Consider the following 5,557-nt stretch of genomic DNA (forward strand, 5'->3'; position numbering starts at 1 on the left):
TGGCCCAGGATCGGGCAGTGTTTCATTCTGCTGTACATAAGGTTGCTATGAGTTGGTGCCGACTCGATGGTACCTAACAACAACAACAACAAGTGGCTGGTGAGATTGAACCACCAACCCTGGGCTTCAAACCAACATTGCAGTCCAGCGCATTAACTCGCAGCACCACACTAGGACCCTGAGATTCACATATATGGCTTTATTTTCTTACCCCTCCATGTGATTTATTTTCTGAGAAAGGGACATAGAGCTTATATTTAAACCAATGGTAATTCCATCTGCTTTCAAGGAAAAAGAAAAAGTTATTACCATGACATATCTGGAGTCTTAAGGCCCATTAGCAGGAGGATCTAGTGAAAGGTTTGTCAAAAGAATAAGTCAATCCCAGTATGTGAAATAAGAAGTCTCATCCCAGATTACCCCTAAACACAATGCTGTCCCATTACTGATATCTGTTATGGACTAAATTGTGTCTCCCCCTCACCCCCTACCACCAAATTATGTGTTTTAACCCTAACATGTGCCTGTGAATATAATTCCATTGGAAATACAGTTTTCTTTGTTATGTTTACCAAGTCCTGCCCAAGTAGGGTAGATTCAAAATCTAATCACGTCTGAGTGAAAAATGTGCAGATTGAACACAGAGACATGCACGGAGGAAGACAGTCATCATGTGAGGATAAGCAAAAAAGCCAAGGAATCACGGGATGCCCAAGGTCAACACCAAGGAAAAATTGACAAGGCTGAGACACTACATTCGGGCTTCTTGTCACCAGGACTATGAAGATATAAAGTTGTGTTCTTCAAAGCCACCCACTGTGGTATTTGTCTTATAGCAAGCCTGGACTTCTGTTCCCTAAGCATCATCCGGTATATACCAAGCAGCTGTCAGCAGCAGGACCTGCATTGCACTCAGACCTAAGGGCTCATGGTGCACACCCTTTGGTTCCTAGAACTAGCGTGCTGAACAAGCCACTGCAAGTACCATAATGTCCAAGGGAGTAGCAGGTGTCAAGGAAGTGAACTGGGATTTGTAAAACTAGTCCCAACAGTGCCTGCTCAGTAGCTTTTGAGTCACTGACTTCCTGCTAATACCCATGACTCAGGCATTGACAACACTCACTCATTAAAGGTTTAATTTATGTGAATCTTCAGCACAGTTGCAACACACTTATCTTCAAAAAGAGGCAGATCTTAGCTGGATGAGTGTACTGAGCAGCCCGTATCCCAGGGAGTCAAGCATTGTTGTTGTTGTTGTTGTTAGGTTACCATCGAGTCAGTTCTGACTCATAACAACACAATGCACAATAGAATGAAACACTGCCCAGTCCTGTGCCATCCTCATAATAGCTGTTGTGCTTGAGCCCATTGCTACTTCCATTGTGCCAATCAATCTCATTGGGGCACTTGCTCATTTTGTCAGCCCCACCACTTTACCAAGCATGATGCCCTTCTCCAGCATCTGCTCCATCATGAAAGTATGTCCAAAATCCAACAAAGTATCATCATCCTGGCTTCTAAGGAACAATCAACTTTAACAACACAGACTTGTTTGTTCTTTTTCTTCAGTACGCTTCTTCAGCACCACAACTCAAATGCATACATTTATGTATGGTCTTCTTTATTCACTGTCCAACTTTTCAAATGTATGTGAGGCAATTGAAAGTGCCATGACTTGGGTCAGGCACACCTTAGTCCTTAAACTGATACCTTTGCTCTTAAATCTTTAAAGCAATGCATCATTTGATTACTTGACTGTTGCTTGCATGAGTGTTGATTGTGGATCCAGGGAAAATGAAGTCTTCAATAATTTCAATTATTTTCTCCATTTATCATTATATTATTTAGTGGTCCAATTGTGAGGATTTTGGTTTTGTTTACATTGAGATTCAATCCATACTGAAGGCTGTGGTCTTGATAGTCATTAGTAAATATTTTAAGTCTTCTTGGCTTTCAGCAAACAAGGATGCATCCTGGGCATATTGTTAATGACTTGTTAATGTGTCTTCCTCTAATCCTGACAACACATCCTTCTTCATATAATTCAGCTTCTTGGGACATTTGCTAAGTATACAGATTAAATAATTATGGTAAAAGAATACAACCCTGAGACACACCTTTTCCTGATTTTAAACTGTCCAGTATTCCCTTGTTCTGTTTAAACAACTGACTCTTGGTCTATGTTACAGGTTCCACAGGAGCAAAGTTAAATTTTCTGAAATATACACTTTTCTCAGTGTTATCAATAGCTTGTCATAATCCACAAAGTCAAAAGCCTTTGCAGAGTCAATAAAGCACATGTAAACATCTTTCTGGTATACTCTGCTTTCAGGCAAGATTCAGCTGATGTTAGCAATGACATCCCTACATTCCATATTCTCTTCTAAATTAGACTTGAATTTCCGGCCATTCCCTGTCAATGTATTATTGCAACCATTTTTTAATTTTCTTGGGTCAGGTACACCATAATCCTCAAAGTGACATATTTGCTGTTGAATACTATAAAGAGGTCTTGAGAAGCAGATTTGCATAATGGAACACATCATTTGAATTCTTGACTGCTGTTGCCATGAGTATTGATAATGGACTGTAGTAATTCTTTGACAATTTCAAACTTTTGTCCATTTATCATGATTTTGTTTATTGTTCCAGAGGTAAGGACTTTTGTTTTCTTTACATTGAGATGCAACCCATTCTGAAGACTGTGGTCTTGGAGCTTCATCAATAGGTATTTTAAGTCCTCGTCACTTTCAGCAAACAAGGATGTATTATATGCATATCTTAGTATGGTGAAAGAATACAACCCTGGCACCCACCTTTCCTAATTCTAAATCATTCAATGTTCCCTTGTTCTATTCGAACAACTGCCTCTTGGTCTATGTACAGGCTCCTCATGAGTGCAGTTAAGTGTTCCAGAATACTCTTTCATTCTCCAAAATGTTGTTCACAGCTTACAGGATCCATACAGTAAGAAGCCTTTGTATACTCAGTAAAGCACAGGTATTCTTTCTGGCATTCTCTGCTTTAAGCCAAGATCTATCTGAAGCCAGGAATGATATCCTTCATCCCACATCTTCATATAAATCCAGTGTGAACCACTGGCTGTTCCCAGTCAATGTGCTTTTGCAGCCTTTTTAAAAAGTATCTTTGGCAAAATTTTATTTGCATGTGATATTAATTATATTGTCTCATGCTTTCCACATTCTGTTGGGTCACCTCTCTTCCAATCATTTGGCCAGGTAACAGTCTTCCAAAGTTTTGGCACAGATGAGTGAGTTCCTCCAGTTCTGTGTCGGTTTCATGAAAGATTTCCATTTGTATTTCATCAATTAATGGAGCCTTGTTCTTTGCCAATGCCTTCATTGCAACTTGTACTTCTTCATTCAGTACCATTGACTTTGACAATATGCTACCTCTTGAAGTAGTTGAACATAGACTATTTCTTTTTGGTACAGTGACTCTGTGTATTCTTTCCATCTGCTTTTTTTAATTTAATGTTTTGTTGTGAATTATGTGAAAGTTTACATGGGAGAACATTAGCTTTACATTCATCCTATCGTATATCATTTCATTGCCAAGTTTACAATCCCCTCCATGTATCATCAACCAACTAAAGGGTAAACCCTGCAAGTCTGCCCCTTGGTCATCAGCACACAGCCCCTTCCCTCTCTGGATCTAGAATCCCCAGCCATTCCCTCTTGCCACATCATCGTCTCCGCCTCCATCTCTGGTGTCACTGTTTCTCTGGGTAGGGTTCCACATTCCACTCTTCTCCCTTAATGGTACCAGGGACCTCTGCTCCTGGACTGCAAAGTCAACCACTCCCCTCATTTTGCTACAAAATGTCTACATTTACATTTCCAACCCTCACAGTCAGTCCTGATAGCAATTATTCACCACTGTGCCACATGAGTGCCATCCCCATCTCCTTTCATCAGCCCCACCCAGACAGATTGGATACTGCTCCATGGAGATTCTACCTTCCTTCATGCCCTCTGGATCTAGGCTCCCTCTTGAAAGCTTGTAAGCCAGTCACTTGTTGCCTTTCTAGCCCCCCATTTTGGGTAACCAATGTCCAAGTTGCCCATCCCTGTCTATCCTGTGCATTAAGGGGATGGGAATGACCCTTGCTGTAAAGATTTGTTCCCTCTTTTGAGCTACTGCATCCATAGGTGTAGGTCAGGTTCATCAAATTGTATCAGATTACTCTTCTTTTTTTCCCTCTTCTTTCTTTTTATACTTGAGTTCTGATCATCCAACATTGAAGCCAGGTCAAGTGGGTATTATCTGCAAGTGTGGGTGTTCTTGTACATATGCCTTCTCTTGTTGTCAGCTGGATGCTTCATTTTCCACTCTAGCCTTCTGTGGCTATGTCACTGACTCTGGACCCAGGAGTCCCCAGGTCTTCCCAAACTGCTGGCCAACCAAGTTTCCACCCAGGTTCACAGGAGTCTATTGAACATGGTAGGGTTTAGCTTACTGCTTCATTGCTGTTTTTCCCTCACTTCCCCTTATAAATGATGAACGTGGTCACCAGTAAGAGCACATGTCTGCTCATGTATTCCCATTGAGTCTTGGTCTTGGAATGGGGTTTGCCCTGAGGGGACCTGACCACTTGCCTTGATGTCTCCAGGAAGAGCCACTCGATTGTTCTTGTAGTAGTTAGTCAGACTGTCATTATTGTATTGTATTTTTCCTGTCGGTCTTTCTTTCAAGAAGTATCTTCTGTTCTTCTAGCCACTCCAGGCTGGTCTACTTGTCCTTTCAAGTGGAAATTTCCCACCTCATTAGATTCTGGATGGAGTTCAGGATTCCACCTATGGTCTTATGTAATGTAGAGGCTCCACAGGAAGCCTCTTTCACTGGGTACATTGTAACCCCATTTTAGATATTCCAATCAGTTATAGGCAGAAGACAGATTTACAAGATTTCTATGGTGATATGTCTGGCTTTTCCTTTCTTTCCCCCTCAAGTGTCTATTTTATAATTGTATGCAAGGGAAACCAAGATTCAAAAGACAGTCAACCATCTTAACGTTTTCCCCCCTTTCCCCTTTTCAACCATGTCTCAATCCTGTATCCCAGAGACCTTTTGTTCCAAGTTTGTGCATACATCATTATTTACCTCTGCCCCACTTAGCCCATGCAGACCTGTCTAAGCATTCTCCCATCCACCTTATTCCTACATACCCCTCCCCCTTCTTTGTATTGCCCCCCTCACCAGCACCCAAACTATCCTGTGTCCATTTCCTATCCTGTGCTCCACCTTCCCCTCCCTCCCCTCACCCCACCGCCCACATACCGGTAACCAAAAAAGAACCCCTCCCTTTTAGTATGGGTTCTTTTTCTTGGTTTTTTACAGTAGTGGTCCTATGCAGCATTTCTCCTTTTGTGACTGACTGATTTCGTCCAACATAATGTCCTCAAGGTTCATCCACATTATGTGGTAGCTTACATCTTCCTTGTTCTTCAAGGTAGCATAATATTCCATTGTGTGTATGTATCACAGTTTGTTTATCCATTCTTCAGTTGATGGGCACTTAGGCTGTCTCCATCTT

This window comes from Chrysochloris asiatica, unplaced genomic scaffold (assembly GCF_000296735.1).
Source record: "Chrysochloris asiatica unplaced genomic scaffold, ChrAsi1.0 scaffold00361, whole genome shotgun sequence".
NCBI classification, from domain to species: Eukaryota; Metazoa; Chordata; class Mammalia; order Afrosoricida; family Chrysochloridae; genus Chrysochloris; species Chrysochloris asiatica.